Below are 21,318 nucleotides of genomic sequence, written 5' to 3' on the forward strand. Positions count from 1 at the left end.
TGGCTTAGGACAAGCCTTTACGGGAAAATACTCATTTGAATTCAATAAATGTAAATACCCACACGGTGGCAGTAGATGCCAGGAAATTCTAGGTAATTATAAGCCAGCGAGGTACAGAAGAGCAAATTTATCTTCCTATATGGCAACCCATGTTTTCCTTTTTGTCTAATGCTTCTTTCTGAGAAGACTCAAGAATTTCCGGGTCCTCTTCAGATGGATGTGATAAGGGATTGTCTCCTTCTTTATGTATATTCTGCCACAGTCTCCTCAAGCCCTATAAGTCTGGGATATTCCAGAGAGACTCCCTCAGAAATCTCTAGACGAGAAATAGGCACCAGTCTCTATATTCACGTTTGCCCCAAATTCCAGAGGGTATAAGTCAAGTTCTCCTAATAATTTCATCACCATACTTCCAAGACAGCTCCAGGGGAGACCTACGTGTTCTGTGACTCAGCAAGCATCCAACTGAGAAATAAATGCCCCTCTCCTGCTTCTTGCAGGCTTAACGATCTTTTCAATTAACTGTCTTAATGCTCTCCTGGATAGATCTGATAGATTCAACCCTTGGGAAAATGGTTGGGGGAAGAAATGAAAAGAACAATGATTCTGGAGTCATGGTCAGTTTGAATAGACTCCTTTTCTATAAGAATAGCATGAGGGAAGTGAGATTGCCTATCCTCATAAATCAGCTACTGCTGGTGCTCCAGGTCCTAGGCAGCCCTAAAGCAAGGGGTTTAGCCCCAGTTATGCAGGGAAAACTTCTGAATTGAAGACAGGTACCTCCAGGGCAGACGTCAACAAGACAGCATCAAGGTGGTCTGGATCAATCCCAACCTCACTCTCACTTGCTCCTAAGGACTGATAATAAGTACACAAGGATTTCTGGACAAATAAAAGGAGGGCCTTGAGGGAAACGGACCAGAACTGCTGCCAGTATAGGCCTGTAGAGCCTCATGTTCTGTTCTATATCACTAATGGGAGCTATTTCCACCCCAAATTATAAAAACATTAGCCTCAATTACTTTTTTTAAATATTAGGGTTTGTAAAGAAGATTTCACAACTGAAAATAAGTGAGCCAATGCAATGTTCTTCACACCCTCAGGCAGCCTCCATCCATCTGATGCAGCTGTCTGCTGAAATATGCCAACTGGGCAGTTAAAAATAGATGGCAGCTCCCTTAAAGGAGTTGCATGATTGATTTCTATAGCCTTCTATATTTATTTATCTAGATCAGTTGTCTCCAAATGTTTTTTCCTGTGTACACGTAAAAGAAATTTGAAAAACAATGTATCCTTCACGAATTTTTTAAGTTGACCATCTAATGTTTTTTAATATGTTTAAAAGTTTATTTGTCCTTGGGTTAATATTACCTTATTACTACAATGGGTCAGGATTTAGCTATTCCTGTTTTTCATTTATATTTACAGCACTAAAAAATCTTATTTTTATACATAAGTAGATGAGAATGAAAGTTTTGTTAGTAAAAATTTAAATATATTAAGCATATATTTTGCATCTGATAATCAGAACGATATATTAACCTCAGAGAGGGAGAACTTGATTTAATAAAGCTGGTTTTCTGAAGTTTAGGGTACTATATCATAGGTGACTTTTTTTTTTTTAATTTTGTTCTACATTCCTTATATATTAGTATAGGTCCTACTTTTTTAAAAGCATGGAAAGGAATCATGAGAAAAACAGAAAGACAAAGAGGAAGAGAAATAGAAAAAGTATCAGGTCCAGGGATGGATTCAGGTTTTGTTAGCCTGAAGCCTATATAACATGAGGTGCAGACCTCTTTAAAAAAAGAGGACAACATTATAAATTTTAAAAATTAGGTGGAAAAGTAAATATTTATGTAACATGAGAATAAAATCATGACAAATTATGCATTTTAAAGGATGATAAATTCCACAAACATCATATAACCTAGAAAAGTATAACAATATCAATAACAATATTAATTAATATCTCTATAACAATTTTTCTACACTTTCTGGCTCAATACTTTTAATCATCTCTTCAAATGGCAATGCCTTTTTATACCATTTTCTATGGGAAAAAGATAATCGAGATTTTTCCTCAACATAGTTGGTACATTTTATTATTGATAGTTTAGAAAAGCTACTTTCTGCTTCATTGTTAGTGGAAGTTACTGGTTAAGCCACATCCACCATTTCCTCCCAGTTTCTTTCTCAGGAGGTGCTTCTTGCCAGGGCAAGCCCTTAGAGACTCTAGCCCTTTGACTGGCCAGGCTAAAGCTCTAGCATGGGGGCCACAGCCCTGGGGACAGATCTGCCAGGTCTCCTTGACCCCCTTTCTCACCTACCGCGTGAGAGTGCTGCTCTGATATGACTCCCTCAAGAGTAACTCATTATTTGATAATAGTGAGAATATGAAAGAGGTAAGTTAGTCAAACAACAAAAACAAGAATTGTCATTGCACCAGCTGTCCCACGCTATTGAATCTGGAACATCCCCCAAAGGGTCAAACTACCCCTTTACTAATGCCGTGCCTCACACTTACTAGACATTCATATTAGGCAGGAAAAGACAATGGTCTATGAAAGGTTTATGAGTATAAGAGGTTTCTCCAATACCAATATGTTGATTGTTCCTCTGAAGATTTTGCACCTCAGGGTGATGCATCATAGATGATTTGGGTGGATAAGAGGTATTTCTTTTGAAAAGTTGGGAAATGGTAACTGTAAAAGAGAATTTGGGCAAAGGAAAAGGAGAAACAGCATTAATATATATTCTCTGGTTGCTGGATATATTATTCTCCAAGGCTATACTGTTCTCTGATTCGAGCCAACATCGATACTGTTACTCCCATTATTCAAACCTTCTGTATCTTTTCTAATATTTTATCTGCTTAATCTATCATTAATTTTGTGATATATTTTGAAATAGTCTATTGTAATTGTAGAGTTATCAGTTTCTCCCTGTAGTTCTATCCACTTTTGCTTTGTAAATATTGAGTATGTTTTATTAGGTATACACAAGTTTAATATTGTTATATGTTTCTGGTGAACTGAATCTTATTCTAGCATTTATCCCATTATATTAATTACTAGTTCAGGAGCTTCCCTGGTGGCGCAGTGGTTGAGAGTCCGCCTGCTGATGCAGGGGACATGGGTTTGTGCCCTGGTCCGGGAAGATCCCACATGCCGCGGAGCGGCTGGGCCCGTGAGCCATGGCAGCTGAAAAAAAAAAAAAAAAAGTACAAACTTCGTAACTCATCATTCAAATTTCCCAATGACCTGAAATTCACTCATTTTCTCCTCACACACTAGAAAAACAATCAAACTGAAATCCTCACTAGCCTTACACAAATCCTACATCCCTTCTGCTTTCCACATATAATATTGAGATCATGGTATAATTTCCCTTCGCACTCTGCAAGTTCAAACCCTTTAAAGTCAATCTTAAAAGGCTCTTCTGAAAGTTTTTGGCATATTCACCCAAATAAAAATATTCTCTCCTCCTTTTGAATGATGTTATGGACTGAATGTTTGTGTTTTCTCAAAAATTCAAATGTTGAAGCCCCAAACGCCAATGTGACTATTTAGAGACAGAGCCTGTGATGAAGTGATAAAGGTTAAATGAGATCATAAGGGTAGGGCCCTAATCTGACAGGGCTGGTGCCCTTATGAGGAAGAAACCCCAGAGCTCTCTCTCTCCACCATGTGAAGGCACAGTGAGAAGATAGCTGTCTGCAAACAAAGGAAAGAGCTCTCACCAGGAATAAAATCAGTCGGCACCCTGATCTTAGACTTCCCAGCCTCCAGAACTGTGAGAAATACATTTCTGTTGTTTAAGCCACCCAGTCTGTGGTATTTTGTCATGACAGCCTGAGCTGACTAACACAAATGACAACATACTACTTTATCAATATCTCTTCTTGGGTTTAGATTTTTTCCATTGAATTATCATTGCTCATGTGGCATGGTTTTTCTCAGTTATTAATGTCTAATAATTAATAATGATTCAAAGAACCCAGCAACCTCCATACCAAATAAATAATCTCACATGCATGCTTGCAGAACGAGGTTTACTTGTCAGATTTATATTTATTTGGTATCTTGTCATCAAAAACTTGAGTCCTTAAAAGTTTGTTTACAAGATCTTATGCGATATTTTAAAAACTAAAATGATTCTTTGTTACATAATCCTTAACCTCTGAGACTAAGATGTTTGTTTTCAAGGTTTGTTATGAAAAATTATGTCTACTTATGTATTTAATATAGGAATTTGAATATGTTCTTCAAATATAAAATATTTGAGTAATATTTTTAACTCAAAGGCTCTGATTTCACTGATTGTGTTAGAATGAATTCACCCAGCATAAAAATTGTTTGAATTCTCCTAGAATTAAAAAAGCACCTATTTCCCTTCTAGCATAGGTTGTGCAAGTAAAGTGAATGACTATAGTAGAATTATTTTTAAAAACACAATGCAGAATCTCTACTTTTTCATCTATACAAATGTGCTTTGTATTTATATGGCATTTCTTTTTCCCAAACTCTTTAATTTATACATTACTCTGACAGTTACTGCATGCCTGAAATGTGTCATGAACTGTGTTGGCACTGAGGAAAAAAAATGAGCAAAAAAGTAGAAGATTTGCGACCACCTAGAGGGGTGGGATAGGGAGGCTGGGAGGGAGACACAAGAGGGAGGAGATATGGTGATATATGTATATGTATAGCTGATTCACTTTGTTATAAAGCAGAAACTAACACACCATTGTAAAGCAATTATACTCCAATAAAGATGTTTAAAAAAAAGAAGGTTACACTAATCTTTCTTAAATTCCTTAAAAATAAATAAAATTATAAGAGAAATTGATATTTCTACATAACCATTAATGGGATTAGAAACTGGAATAACTTTTTGGTAGGTGTGACAACTGTGATAATATGTGTGCCTAATTCTATGAGTAATTTGACTTTTAGGAATTTATCCTGCAAATAAACTTTCACAAAATGGGGGGGAAAAAAGTGGAAGAGACAGATTATAATTAAATTTTTTAAATTACAACTGATATTTACATAGTGCTTACTATGTTCCAGGCCCTGTTTTAAGCATTGTATATACACTAAATCATTTAAGACTCACAACAACCGTTAAAATAGGTTCTATTAGTATCCCCATGTTAAAGATAAGGAAACTGAGGCACCAAGAATTTAAGACCCAAGATTCCAAGCCAAGTAGTCTTGGTTTGAAAACCCTTGCTCAACTGTACTCACCTCACTAATCACACAAGTAAATGCAAAACTGCTACTGTACTATGCAGTAAGAAGAGATATACAAAGGCCATTAAAGGCCTCCATAATGGGAAGTGGGAGCTGGTCAGGAAGAACAAGGAAGGTTCCCTGAGGAAGTCTGCTTGAGTTGAGATTGGAAGAATAGGTTAAGTTGCAGAGATGGGTGAGAGGAGTCTTCCTGGCAGACAGGGCAACAAATAAAATAGCCCTGTGGTAGACCATGAACAAAGGACCGAACCACAGCTAGTTGCCTCAAGCAGGAACACAGGAGGGATGATGATGGAGGATGAGATTGGGGAGGGTAGAAAGCTATGAGAGGTAAGGGTGGAGGCAGATCATTTAGGCCTATCTAGGCCAATTTAAAGAATTTCACTCATCTTTTTTTTTTTTTTTTCCCACTCATCTTTGTCTATGTTATTCTGATTAAGAGCTAGTTTTCTACTTCAAAAGGTAGAGCTAGAAGCAGATTTTTTGTTTCCTCTAAAAGAGAAGGCTGTCACGGAAAGACTCACAAGCTATGGATAAATTACTGTATCCAGCTTTTTGTTGTTGCTGGTGGTGGGAGGGTTGACCTGTTCACCATACTGAAGCTAGTTCATCAAAGCTTGACGCACAAGTATAAAGGTGAATATTAAAGCTCTGCATGGGGATGAGAGTCCCCAGAAAAAGAGCAGAGTAGAAGAGAGTGCCAACATTTAATTGTCAATTGGCAGAGGATGAGCTCAAAAGATTTAAAGAAAGAGAAAAAGAAGGGGTTTGGGGGAGAGGAGAGAGGGAGAGAGAAGGAAAGAAAGAGTGAAAGAGAGAAAGGAAGGAAAGAAGGAAGGAAAACAGGAAGGAAGGAAGAAAAAAGAACAATCTGAGGGGTAAAAGGAAAATCAAAAGAGTGTTGTCAATAGAGGCAAGAGAAAAATGTTACAGGGCAGGAGATGTTAACAATTTCAGATACTACTGAGCTACCAAGTCAGATAAGAAATGAGATTTAGCATCGTGAAAGTCATTGGTAACCTAACAGGAGCCATGGGAATAGGGCAACAATTCTAAACCGGAGGCAATTTTGCTTTGCAGGGGTCATTTGGTAATGCCTGAAAACATTTTTGGTTGTCACAGCTGCAGGGAGAGAGCTGCTACAGGTATCTAGTGAATAAAGACCAGGGATGCTGCTAAACATCCTAAAATGTGCAGGACAGTGTCGCAAGTATAAAACATTGGCCTAAAATGCCAACAGTGCCAAGGTTAAGAAATCCTGAGATGGAGCAATGTAGGCAGAAGTTAGATTGGAAAAGGCTTAGAAATGGCTAGGTGGAAAGAAATAGAAACCGTTTTTCAAAAATTTGAACAGAGGAAATAGGGTAGTAACTAGAAGGGAACGAAGAAATCTAGAGAAAATTTCTCTCTCTCTTTCCTTTCCTCTCTTTCTTTCTCTTAATTGGGAGATACTTGATCCTGTTTTTAAAAGCTCCAATTGAAGAGAGTTTGAATATTCAGACAAAAGATAATCCATAATTTCAGGTACCTTAGAAGGTGGGAGGGAGTAAAATAAAAGTACCAGAGGAGGGGTTAGCCTCAGCAAAAATAATTACACCCATACTGTAATCGAAGGAAACTAGAATAGTATGGACAGATAATGGGACAGGTGATGCAGTTCTCATTTAAGGGCGGCTATTTTCTCTATAAAATAAAAATCAATATCATATTCTGAGAATTATGGGTGATGAGAGGAAGAAGGTTTGAAGAAGCTTGAAATAATCATTATGGAAAGTGGGAGAGAGCTTGACTGAGAATCCTTACAGGATCGCTGTACAGTTTGAAGTTGCTTTAATTACTTTTTTGTAATACCAATAGGCCCTATTGTGTAACTCTCTCCAGCAGTGCTTGGCTGCTCAGGCACAGATGCAGAGAAAGCAGACAGTTGGTTTATCTATGGTTGCAGTCTTTGGCAGATGCCACAAAGAAGACAGAAGGGGAAGTTTAAGCTATTAGCAACAGTATTATTGAACAGTACATCATGGAATCTTGCTGGACAAAGACAGATATGAATAAGGGAGACATATGGATGAGAAGAAAATGCATGAGTTAACAGTCATCAATAGGAGGACATTTTATCCAAGGCAAAATGGGAATATGGCAGTGACTTCAATCTATGCTACAAATATACAAACTGAGATATGAACTCCCCCAAAGCAGGGTATGCAGAACAAAGCCTTGATTATCATCAATAAATGTGCTGTACAAGATGGGTCCCCTGAGGTTCACCAGAGCTCTGGGTGAATTTTACAATATCATATTAAAGAATATGCTTTATCGAGGAAACTCAAGAAGTCAGCAACAAGAAAAGTCACAGGTCCTTTGATTTTCCAATTTTTCCCATGAGGAAGTACGCAGGGCCCCTGGCCATCTGATGGACACTTGGTCCAGTATTCTAGGGCAGATCCCCCACCTCACTGTTGCTCTCCTTTCTTACAGGGCAAGCATGATAGCAACCTTAATCAGAGGAGATAAGCACACAACATAAATGTTAGGCAGTCTGGATTGCATGCAATATATTTAAAGGGAGTAACTGTGAAAGCTAGCTGCCCAGCACCTGAGGACAGTGGAGATCATAGAAAGCTGTAGTTCCTGCACGAGGGTAAAATAATGCCATCAGTCTAATAGGAAGCTGAGTTCAAGTGTGGCTTCTCGCACTGGTTGAAGGGTGATTCCTGGTTCCAGATAGCCCAGTGCTTCGGTAACCAAGAGTGAGCTCTCAGGGTTACTTTCAGACAATCCTGCCCCTTGTGCCATGAACTTTTATACATTATTCAACAAATGACATTTACAATAGCTTGTTGTAAATATATTTCAGCAGACTTCTCTCACTTTATTTCTTCAACATCCTGTGTGGTTTTTAAAGAAAAGGAAGAAACAGAGGATATGGTTTCAAAGTGAAGAGAGGTCTTGTGAAACAAACCATAATGTTGTTGGCACTTATCAACTAAAAATGTTTAAGTGTAACTTACAGAGAATATCTCTAAATGTGATTTATGATACAGACACAAAAATAATATACATATAAATACCTAAATTTCATAATGGCAACATATTCCATGAGGGGTTTTTCCTTTTATAACAAAGATAGGGAAAAAAAAAAAAAGCTAAGAAAACAGAGAACAGAAAATGTCCAATAAAGATTTTCTTTAATTGGTTTAGAGTTCTAGAATAAAATAACAGAATGTTTATCACTAAGACACAGAAAGTATAGCTACTGCCAAGAGACATGAAATTTCTGAGGTCCAAGATTTCTGTAATATGAAAAGTTAAACAAAACAAAAAGTTGAACACAGCAGAGAAAGCTACCAAGTAGTCCTTTTTGTGGTTTTATTTTATTTTACTCTAAAGCTACTTAAAAATATGCAATATTGATATTAGTGGCAACTCACATTTATGATTGAATATGGCAGTAAACAGAACCTCATTACCTCAATGTTATTGAGAGAGATGCCGTGGGAAAAAGTCTTCAAGTTGATCAGAGAGAGAATATGTCCCCTGAAAGCTAGAAGTGATGGTTTGTCTCCAAAAACAAAAATCAACAAGTGAAAAGAGGTGAAAAACATGGGGAATGCAAAAGAAAAAGTCCCTTCTCTGACAAAACAAGGAAGAGACAGCATAGGGCACACAATGTCACAGGTTTAGAATTTAAGAAACAACCAAATGAATTGGCTAGCTGATAGCCTACAGATTCCAGAAGAGTAGGAAGTAGAGTGTGCCTAAAAATAGAGGTTTAGGAAGGCATGACCTTGAGCCACAAAGGTATAACTAGTGCTTCTTAAACTTGAATGTGCTTACAAATCACCTGGAGATCTTGATAAAATGCACTCTGATTTAGTAGGCCTAGCATTAGGCTTGATATTCTGCTTTTCTAACAAGCTCCCAAGAGATACCAATGCTGCCTTGTCCTTGGATCACACTTTGAATAGCAAAGCATCACACTGATGACACCAACTTAATGTAGCATCCTGGGAACCCAAATAGAAACTTTCCACATATTTGTTCAGCCATAGAAATGTACAGACCTTCACAAGACTAGGAAATTAGTGACATGGAGAAAGAAGAGTTTATTAACTTTACATGTGAGTCATTGAATTAATTTTTGCTTTATGCTAACCAAACTTTTTTTTAAATTTATTTATTTTTTGGTTGTGATGTGTCTTCATTGCTGTGCATGGGCTTTCCCTAGTTGCGGTGAGCAGGAGCTACTCTTCGTTGGGGTGTGCGGGCTTCTCATTGCGGTGGCTTCTCTTATTGCAGAGCATGGGGTCTATGTGTGCAGGCTTCAGTAGTTGTGGGCTCTCGGGCTCTAGAGCACAGGCTCAGTAGTTGTGGCACACAGGCTTAGTTGCTCTGCGGCATGTGGGATCTTCTCGGACCAGGGATTGAACCTGTGTCCCCTGCACTGGCAGGCGGATTCTCAACCACTGTGCCACCAGGGAAGTCTTATGCTAACCAAACTTATTAACATAAACCTGTCATGAGAATACCTGTGCTATTTTTCAGATAATCCCAGAAGCACTGATAAAGCAATATATGCTCACCTGTCAACATTCTATGAAAATACACATGGGACTTATTATAAAAGACAATAGCACCCATTTTACATGGAAACTTCACAGGTGTAAATCTGTGGACTTATGTGAGCAGAGCATCTCACTTAACTGTCAGGTAAAGCACATGCTTTATAAGTTGAACCATGTGTTCAGGTGCCAAAGAACACTGTTTCTTGCCCCTGCCCACTTGAGCTCTGTCCAGCAGAGAGGACTAAAGACATCTGACCAGCAGATTGCGCCCTGCTAATGAGAATACCTGGAATATGTCAAAGCATCTACAATTAGCCTATTTTCCTTCTGTTTCACTTCTGGGGTGACATCCCCCAGCCTATTAAATAGCAGCAGTCTCCTCCCCAAACATCATGCCCAATTCTCACTATGTTTCCCCAATCTTTTAGATCTGAGCAGCTATGCCAGTCCTGACTTGTGTTCTAATTCTGCAGCTAAGACTGGAACCTGGCAAAAAATCCTAGACAATATGGCTTCTGGGGGCCCTGATATTATGCTTAAGTCCTTGTGACCCTTCCCCACTTCTTCACTGTAGATCTGTCTGTGGTCCAACTCTACCCCCAAGAACAAAGATCCTGACATTTGACTAAAAGTATTATAATTAAGGCTATTTTTACCATAGCTTACCCAGTCAGATTGAATCCTTGCCTATTTATGCCATCCTGGACAGGATTCATGGCATCTCTGAAATTGTACTGTTTTATTCTACAAAAAAAATAGCAGTGTGCTCTAATATGTTCCCTCTGTCTGTATGTAGTCCATAATACCTTGTGACTGCACCTAGAAATCAAAAAACTTAGAAATTAGTTCCCTTCTACCACTGACTAGCCAGACTATATTACACACATCACTTTACATTTCAAGACACCATTTTTCTTATCTATAACATGGAGTTAGTTACTATCTTGTCTTCTTTGCAAAATTGTTGTGAAGATTAAATGAAATCATGAATGTTGCAATACTTTGAAAATCTGTAAAGTACTGTATAAGTATCAAATATTATCACTGATATTGCAAGTTTAATTTAGCAGATGAATAAATGACTTTTAAAAGCAATTTTTCCAAGTCTGGATTAATAAGTGACAGTTAACATCACATTCTGCTGGGATTTCCCTGGTGGTCCAGTGGCTAAGACCCCACACTCCCAATGCAGGGGGCCCAGGTTCAATCCCTGGTCAGGGAACTAGATCCCACATGCCTCAACTAAGACCCGGTGCAGCCAAATAAATAAGTTAATTAAATATTTTTTAATCTGCCTCTTGAACCCAAAGGACTAAAGGGACAACTTGATCTGTGGTTATGCTGCCAAATAAAATGCAACCAACTTACATGGCTTTAAGTACTCCTCTAGGTACTGACTAATAAAACATAACTACTGAACTAGTAGATGTCACAGTATCCTGTGGTTCACTTATTCTTTGTAGGAAAGCAAATTCTGTACTTCCATAATTTCTATTTTTTCTATTTTTGATATTATAAACCAATTAGATAATTATAAGATATCAAAAGGCAATTAGATTGTCTTGCACTGAGTAGGTTCCCAACAAATATAATACTAAATAAAGTATCAAAGAACTTTGTCAACCCAGAGATGATGCAACTCATGGTAAATCTGACCATATGAATATCTGACTATATGAATTATTCCTATAGTTTAATATTCATTTTCCAATATAGAAAATTTGGAAAAAATATATATAAAGTATAAATTGATTCCAAAGTATTCATACAAAAAAATCATATTATTTCACTAAATATTTCTCAGTGTTGCTGAGAAATTCCATTTTGGTCCAAGCTCATAGTATCTCAAATGAAGAGATGGATACAAGATACCTAGGAGGCTAGACACTAAGGGTTAAAGCTTACAGTGGTAGTGAGAGTCCCTGGGACTGAGCGTCCAATTAGGGAAGAGGACAGCTGTAAAGACCATTCTTTTTTTTTTTTTTTTTTTTTTGGCGGTACGAGCAGGCCTCTCACTCTTGTGGCCTCTCCCGTTGCAGAGCACCGGCTCCGGACGCGCAGGCTCAGCGGCCATGGCTCACGGGCCCAGCCACTCCGCGGCATGTGGGATCTTCCCGGACCGGGGCACGAACCCATGTCCCCTGCATCGGCAGCGGACTCTCAACCACTGCACCACCAGGGAAGACCTGTAAAGACCACTCTTAAGCTTACCTGTAACGCTGCCTGATCCACAGTGGATGATGAGCTCCTAACAGGAGTATTATGTAGCAGAAAGTGCAACGCCAAAAATGGTCCAAGGATCAGAACTCTCTCCTATATTTATGGGTCCCACCTAGATCCCTCAGGATGCCTGTAAATTCTATGTGGGAGAGAGACATGTTGGAAGTCTCAACATCCCCAGAGACTCTCCTCCCCATCACCATCCCACACCTCCTTACCTTGTTGAGTGAGGGCATGTCAGTGAGGCATGCTTGGGCTTCCTCAATTTACTGCTCAGAAAACAGCTATCTCATGAGTTAGGTTGTCCAAGATCCCTCCCAGTCTTCCTGAAATGCAATATCATCCAACTATGTTTAGAGAAATTGCTCTGATTTCTGAAGTATGGATAGTTCCTCACTGTGCCTAATGTACATGTCCCCTATTTATGCATTCTAGCTTAGAGATCATTGTATTGACACAAAAATTAAGGCTCTAAGAGTGACTTGTCCAAACAACTAGTTAGTGACTCAGCAAAGTTTTTAATCATCCTATCTGATGTGCACTCTAGTGTCCTTCCTTTTGTGCCACCTTGACTCCTAACAGTCCAGAATTAACACAAGAATGTTGTTTGACATCTTGATTTTAATGATACTATTAAGATATAACATGAAGGAATCAGAAAGCACCTTAAAATTTCATTACTTTTAAAATTGTTATTTTAAAATATAAAAAAAAAGTCAGTAAGCCTTGGGAAGGAGAGAAAGAAAAGTCAAGATGGGACCTAGAGAATATGTTAAATGAATATGATATGATTTATCAGTTCAAAGGCTAAATATTGAATCTGTTCTGAACTTAGTATATATTTCATATATTTGTACTTCAAAAATACCATTATTATCAAATTTAAGCCTCACTTTTTTCTTTTTAAAAGAAGAGTTATATTTCATTTATTTATTTTTAAATATCAATTACTCTATGTATTTATTTATTTTCAGACCTAAAGCAGGTATACTTTGCTATCCATTTTTCCTTCCAGTTTCAACGAGATATAATTAACATAAAGCACTGTATAAGTTTAAAAGTTGTACATCATAATGATTTGACTTGCATGCATCATGAAATGATTACCACAGTAAGCTTAGTGAACATACATCATTCTATATAGACGCAAAAGAAAAAAAAATTTTTCCCTGTGATGAGATCTCTTAGGATTTACTCTCTTAACAACTTTCATCCTTCCCCCAACACCCTCCCCTGCCCCCCACTGCCTCTGGTAACCACAAATCCAGTCTCTTTTCCTGAGCTTGCTTGCTTGTTTTTTTGTTTGTTTTCAAAGTATAATTGACTTACAACGCTATATTAGTTCCTGGTGCACAACATAGTGATTCTCAATTTTTTTAAAAAGTAAATTTTACTATGTTTGAATCTCTAACTAAATTCTTTCCAGTAAAACATTAAAAAGAAAAAGTGAAAACTTATTAGTATTTTTCTATAATCAAAGAAGCAATCATTTGCCTTGACAGGACATGTTACCTATGTTCATGGAATAAACTTTCCAAAGTGCTGATTAATTTAGTCTTAAAGTTTTGCTGATTATCCACTATGCTACATTCATGATATACAAGCCCTTTATCACTGTGTAAGCAGTAAAATGACTCCCACAGTCACTGTAAATTGAGAAGAGGGCTTTTTTTAAACCTTAGGCAATTAAAATAGATTGGCCTTTGTAGTTATACCATTGACCTTTCATCAGAATTTACTTGATCATCAGTGAAATACTTGGGTCAAGTGTTCTGCTAAATTAGGTTATGTTGGTCATCAAATTGAGAGTCTATAAAGCAGGTGTCACTCATAGATTATACTTCATTTAATTTTATTTTTACACAGTGTACTGTGATGCTTTTCATAACATTAAGCCTACTTTGAAAAGTTAGTCAAAGTACCTCTATTTTCCAATTCTGGCTTTATATTACAGTTTGTACATCTACCCTCAGACAGCCTATCAACTTAACTTTTGAGAATTAAATAATGCATGAGCCTATACAGCTTTGGAATAAGAAAATAATCAATAGTGACATGGTTAAAAAAAAAAAAGTACAATCCTCTCTTCATACCAAAATCTAAATATTTCAATTCAACAATACTAAGTCAAATTAAAATGCACAATTGCTCACTTTTGCACTATTTGCAGAACTTGGATACTTTCATATTTATACTTCACAATAAATTAACACTATGAAAGTTACTGAGTCTGATGCAATCTCTCTTTGGGAAAGGAGAGGGAATAAAGGGCAAGGGGAACACCGTTGTTCTTTGATACCCTCCAAGATGTTTTATTAAGTGTTTACTATACAACAATCTCCAGTTCCAGGTAACTGGGGATAAGGGGAAAAGATATTTTCTCCCCTCAAGAACTCACTCTCTGGGTGAGACAGACCTAAGACTGTTATTGTCAGGATATTTTATGCATTCTTCCATTTTGAAAGCTTTGTTCTGAGAAGTTTGTTTGTTTTCCACCATTTGAGCTGGGCTGTGGCTTTCCACCATGAAATCAGCTGTCCAATTGACTCTAATTCATAACTGAGAAAAAATTTAAACTTAACCAAAATTAATAATAATAATTAATTAATAATAAGAATACTACTTTTGAAAAGACAGTAAATGCAGCATTGTTAGCACCATGCTAGCCATGGACTTATTATAGTGTCATGAGAAACAGCAAATTCAAGCCCCGTGGGCTTTCCTATGACATTTCAAAAGGGAAAAGGAAATGCATATTCTTAAAAAGAAATAAAGGATCACCTCAATTGGTGCAGGAAAAAAGCATTTGACAAAAGTCAACATCCTTTTATTTAAAAATTCAACAAACTAGGAATAGAAGAAAACTGCCTCAACAAATAAAAGCCATGTATGAAAAAACCACAGCAAAATCATACTCAGTGGTGAAAGACTGAAAGCTTTTCCTTTAAAATCAAAAGCAAGGCAAAGATGCCCACTTTCATCACTTTTATTCAACATAGCACTAGTCCTAGCCAAAGCAATTAGGTAGGTTAAACAAATAAATAAGTAAACGGTATCCAAATAGAAAAGGAAGAAGTAAAATTATCTCTGTTCACAGATGTTATGATCTTATAGTCGAAAACCCTAAAGATTCCATGTACACACACAAAAAAGCAATTACAACTAATAAATAAATTCAGCAAAGTAGCAGGATAAAAGTCAACACAAAAAAATAAGTTGCATTTCTATACACTAACAATGAACATCTGAAAAGAAAATTACAAAAACAACTCCATTTGCAATAGTATCAAAAAGAATAAATAATTAGGAATTAACTTAACCAAGGAGATAACAGAATTGTGCAATGAAAAGTACAAAATATTGCTAAAAGAAATTAAAGACATAAATAAACAGAAAAATAACCTATGTTCATGGATTGGAAAGCTTACTATTGTTAAGTGTCAGTACCACCCAAAGTGATACACAGATATAATGCAATTTTTATCAAAACCCAATGACTTTTTTTTTGCATAAATACAAAAATCTATCATAAAATTCATATGGAATATCAAGGAACCCCAAATAGCCAAAATAACTTGAAAAAGAACAAAATTGGAGGACTCACACTTCCTGACTTCAAAACCTACTACAAAGCTACAGTAATCAAAATAGTATGGTAATGGAATAAAGATCCATGGAATAGAATAGGGAGCCCAGAAATAGATCTTCATATACATGGTCAAATGTTTTTTGAGAAGGGTGATAAGACCATTCAGTGGGGAAAGGACAGTCTTTCCAACAAATGATGTTGGGAAAACTATATACCCATATCCAAAAGAATGAAGTTAGACTCTTAACTAATACTACATACAAACATTAATTCAAATTGGATCAAAGACTTAAATGTAAAATTATATAACTATAAATGTACATATAAATATATATATATAAACTACAGCTATAGTTTATATAACTATAAGCTACAGAACTACAAAACTCTTAGAAGAAAACACGGGCATAAAGTTCAGGATATTGGATTTGGCAGGGATTTCTTGGATATGACACAAAAGGAACAGACAATAAAAGCAAAAAATAGACAAATTGGACCTCATGAAAATTAAAACTCCTGTGCATCAAAGGACACAATCAGGGCTTCCCAGGTGGCGCAGTGGTTGAGAGTCTGCCTGCCGATGCAGGGGACATGGGTTCGTGCCCCAGTCCGGGAAGATCCCACATGCCGCAGAGCGGCTAGGCCCGTGAGCCATGGCCGCTGAGCCTGCGCGTCCGGAGCCTGTGCTCCGCAACGGGAGAGGCCACAATAGTGAGAGGCCCATGTACCGCAAAAAAAAAAAAAAAAAAAGACACAATCAACAGAGTAAAAAGGCAACCCATGCAATGGGAGAAAATATTTGCATATCTATATCTGATAAGGGATTACAATCCAGAACGTATAGAGACCCCAACAACAAAAAACCAAACAATTCCATTCAAAAATTGGCAAAGGACTTGAATAGACAGTTCTTCAGAGAAGATATACAAATGGTCAATAAGCACACGCAAATATGCTCAACATCACTATTCATTAGGGAAGTGCAAATCAAAATCACAATGATGTATTACCTCACACCCAACAGGATCACTGCTATCAAAAAAAAAAACAACCCCAAGACAAACCAAAAAAAAAAAAGACAGAAAATAACAAGTGTTGGTATGGATGCAAACAAACTGGGAACACTTATGCATTGTTCACGGAATGCAAAATGGTAAAGCTGCTGGGGAAAACAGTATGATGGTTCCTCAAAAAATAAAAAATAGACTTACCATATGATCCAGCAATTCCACCTCTTAGTACATACCCAAAAGAATTGAAAGCAGGACCTTGAAGAGATATTGGTACGCCCATGTTCCCAGCAGAGGTGTAATCACTCCAACAAAGACTTAATGGATGGATGCTTTGGGCCTTGGACCAGGCTGAGAATATCTCATATATTCAAAGGAGTCTGTAGTGAAAGTAAGATTTCAAGGAAGGCTGAGATAGCAGGAAGGGCCTCTAGGCTCTGACCAAGCCAAGAAAGAATGACCAAGAAATTATCAGCTACATACATCAGTAGTTTTTGCCAACAGGATAACCAAGAATAAGATGAGACAGACATACTTCAGGTGATGCCAGTCCCTGCACAATGACCAGTTCAGGGTCATAGAGTTCAACTCCCACAATGCAACAAGTTCATGTGGGACCCTGCTCTGTGTGCCAGACACCATCTTAGAAGTAAGCAGAGGAAGAGGGGTTGAAACCATAAAACAATGATTTCAAAGAGACAGAGTTAAAGAGTTACTTAAATAACTGGATCAGAATTAGTTTTAAAACAGACTAAATTTTTTTTTTGTTTTCCATGCCTACCTAGCAGTTGGGGAATGGTAAAGAGATCAGAGCAGTTTGTAAGAATAAAGTATACATGGAAACAACCTAAGTGTCCATCAATGGATGAAGGGATAAAGAAGATATGGTATATATACACAATGGAATATTCTTCAGCCATGAGAAAGAAGGAAATCCTGCCATTTGCAACAATGTTGATGGACTTTGAGGGCATTATGCTGAGAGAAAGACAACTACTGTATGATATCACTTATATGTAGAATCTAAAAAAGCTGAACTTGTAAAAACAGAGAGTAGAATGGTGGTTACCAGGGCCTGGGGGAAGGGGGAATTGGAGAAATACTGTTTAAGGGTACAAACTTGCAACCAGTAGATAAATCCTGGAGATCTAATGCACAGCACAGGGGTTATAGACAACAATACTGTGTTATAAACTTCAAAGTTGCTGAGAGACTAGATCTTAAATTGTTCCCATCACAAAAAAGAAATGAATAAAATATGGACTGTAGTTAAGAATAATGTATCAATATTGGTTCACTAATTGTAACAAATGCATCTTACTATGTTAACAATAGGGGAACATATTGAAACTGGGTGTGAAGTAGTCAGGAACTCTGTACTTTCTTTGCAACTATTTTCTTAACTCTAAACTATTCTAAAATATAAAATGTATTAAAAAAATTTTTAAAGAATAAAGTATGGTTTTCTTATTGTATCTAAAAAGTGTAAATAACTTTACAACTTGCCATCCAGAGACAGAAAACACAGCCCCTGTCTAAGGGACCCCAGTGGGAAAGGGAGCTGTTATCATACAACATAACACAACATATACAACAAAGGATCACAGATAGGGAGCATCTACTCCAGACCCATGGGAGGGAGGAGAAGGCAGGGTAACTGAAGGAACTGTCCTGAGATGACTCTGTCTTAAATTAGCTAGAAAATCCATAGAAGCAAGAAAACAAACTCACTGTTGACACGGCCATAGATAAAGTAAGCAACATCCAACTTTAATTTCTAAAAACTTTATTGATTACCAGGCCATGGGGATAATGTTAGTGCCCTCAGATTTAGAGTTTACTGAACAGAATCACTGAGAATGCAATTGAAATCACATTCTTCCACTATCTGACCTTAAGCAAGTTACTTAAACTTGGGGACTCAGTTTCCTTGTCTTTAAGTTGGGGGTAATGACAGTGTTGTTTTGGGAATTAAATCAGTACATGTAATGGGCTTAAAACAGTGCCTGGTACCTCCTAGATGCTCACTAAATATTACTTGTTATTAGCTATTTATAGGGCATATATTCATTTTCAAAACATCTTATATATTTTATTTTTGCATATCCTTGGAAGAAAGATTACAGTTTAGGAATTGGGCACAAAAGAGGTTAAATGACTTGCATAATGCCTGAAGAAGAATGGTTTTCCCTAATTCTGTTTTCTTTAAAGAAAGGGCTTCCCTAACCTGGCTTCTCTTTGCTCTTTAACTTACTCCATTCCTGGGGAGGCAGAGTGACTTACCCGGTTGATGAATTTGGGAAGAATAACTGGGTGAGCTTGGCTCACCTCTGCCCTTCTTCCCTTTGGGAATAAACATGCAGTGAGCATGATTACCCCAGTCCTTTGTGACGTGAAGGGAAAGTTGGCCAGTTCTGAAGTTTAGTTTTAGCAAGATCATTTGGCTGACAGATATAAAGCCGTAGTCTCCCCGTTTGTTTTGTTTGTTTGTTTAGCAAGTGAATCATTGATTGATTCACCCCTAGACTTTCTGACAGAAAACTGTGAGATGTTTGTGAAACATCTCTCAGTGCAGTCAGGCATGTTACATAATAAGTTTTTTTTTTCCCCCTTGGAGACATTCCTCCTGAGCCTTCCATCCCCGTGCTCCAAACTGTGTTGCTTTCTAATAAAGTAAAAAATAAAGTACCATGCAAACTGTGTCAGAGACTACTGGTTATCTGCCAAAATCCATTCTTTCTTTCCGTAATAACAGAACCCGGGTTTTGGGTAGTCTCACTGCTGACTAGATAAAGGTTGCATTTGCATGTACCTTGTGACTAAGTATTGGCTAGTGAGATGCAAGTGGAAATGTGTAGTATTTCCAGGAATTCTTAAAGGTAGGAAAATCACCCTTCTTCTCCTCTTCCTCCATTCTGTTCCCTGAATGTGGATATGATAGCTGGAGCTCTGGCAGCCTTATTGTACTATGATGAGTTCCACATAATAAGAGGAAGGAAGCTGTGAACTAGAGAGAGTCTGGCTTCCTGATGATGTTATAGAGCTGCCATGCCAGCTCTGAATTGCTCACCTCACCTATGGACTTTTATGTGAGAGAAAAATAAACTCATCTCTAGTTTAAGCCACTGTTGTTTTGTTTTTTTCTGTCATATGCAGCTGTAGTCACCCTAACAAACATAGAAAATTAACTTCAAGGTCCTCTTCCTTGTCCTTTCTCCTCAACCAGACTGCCTACTCTAAACCCTCCTATATGGAAACTCTGTAGCCACTATTTTAACAGAAAGTTAAATTTACTTGCAAGGGAAAATGATTTAGCATTAATTGGAGACCAAAGAACTTTTTAAAGATCTAAGAATAAAGAAAAGATCACCACTAAAAATGCCCTCTTGAAGTTCCTCCTATCATGCTTTCCAAGCATTCCATGCACTGCTTTGGACTAATTTGTTATATCAATGCTTAGGAATTCTTTAATGACTTTTCCTATGTTAGCTCTAAGAGCCCAAGATATTTTGTTTCAATAGAAATACAACTATATTTCCCTCTATATATGTACATCTCAATAAATTTTCAAACAAATATTTACTATATACCAACTAACACTTACTTCATTCTTAGTCTCCACCCTTCCTCAGTTTTGTACAATTTAGGCTGAAAACTTGGGCTCTGACTTTGCTCTTTGAATTCACCTTTATACTTCATGGAGTAAGAGACCTTTCAGTGATGTCTTTTGTCTCTGCCATGCCCTGGAATCCTCTTCATCTACTTTGTCTGACGGCCATCTTTGACCCAGCAAAGGCAACTAGTCATCACCCCTTCTTTCTTTTTTTTTTTTAATATTTATTTATTTATTTATTTATTTTATTTAAGCTGTGCCAGGTCTTTGTTGCGGCATGAGGGACCTTTAGTTGCGGCATGCGGACTCTTAGTTGTGGCATGCATGTGGGATCTAGTTCCCCCACCAGGGATCAAACTCAGTCCCCCTGCATTGAGAGCACAAAGTCTCATCCACTGGACCACGAGGGAAGTCCCCATCACCCCTTCTTTTTTAAGGCTATCCTTATTAAAAGCCTAATTTTTGCTAAATGCTAAATGACACTATTTTATTTTATTTGTTTATTTCTGGCTGCGTTGGGTCTTCGTTGCTGCGTGTGGGCTTTCTCTAGTTGCGCCGAGCTGGGACTGCTCTTCCTTGCGGTGAGCGGGCTTCTCACTGTGGTGGCTTCACTTGTTGTGGAGTATGGGCTCTAGGCACGCGGGCTCAGTAGTTGTGGCTCGCAGGCTCTAGAGCACAGGCTCAGTAATTTTGGCATACGGGCTTAGCTGCTCCATGGCATGTGGGCTCTTCCTGAACCAAAGCTCGAGCTCGAACTCGTGTCCCCTGCATTAGCAGGCGGCTTCTTAACCACCGCGCCACCAGGAAAGTCCCCAAATGACACTTTAAATGCTTTCATTATTTCATCTCCTCTTCACAGTGACCCCACAAGTGAGGTGTTGTTCTCTCCATTTTATGGATGAATCAACTGTAATTCAGAGAGACTGAAACTAATCTGAGGTTTGTTTATCTCCAAAGGAGATGTTGTACTCTTTCCTTTTTGAAAAATCACTGTTTTTCCACACCTCTCTGACTTCAATTCTATTTCCTTTCCTATCTTCCCTTCTTCTCCTCACTGGCTATA

General features: G+C 37.6%; 1 long non-coding RNA gene across 4 annotated transcripts in view; it reads right to left on the reverse strand.

Annotated features, from left to right (window-relative positions):
• LOC113624537 (uncharacterized) overlaps nt 1-21,318 on the reverse strand; it is a 43,310-nt gene that overhangs the window by 18,272 nt on the left and 3,720 nt on the right. For 2 of the 4 annotated variants that reach the window (XR_003434378.1, XR_003434377.1), the window contains exon 2: nt 12,262-12,369. This is a non-coding gene — a long non-coding RNA (uncharacterized LOC113624537). Of the gene's footprint in view, nt 1-1,836; nt 2,706-11,928; nt 12,174-12,261; nt 12,370-21,318 lie in introns of those variants that run through there. The other 2 variants (XR_003434375.1, XR_003434376.1) reach the window with 2 other exon arrangements.

Source organism: Aethalodelphis obliquidens, unplaced genomic scaffold (genome assembly GCF_003676395.1).
Source record: "Aethalodelphis obliquidens isolate GAN/ISIS:26980383/991018 unplaced genomic scaffold, ASM367639v1 scaffold13, whole genome shotgun sequence".
Lineage (NCBI taxonomy): Eukaryota > Metazoa > Chordata > Mammalia > Artiodactyla > Delphinidae > Aethalodelphis > Aethalodelphis obliquidens.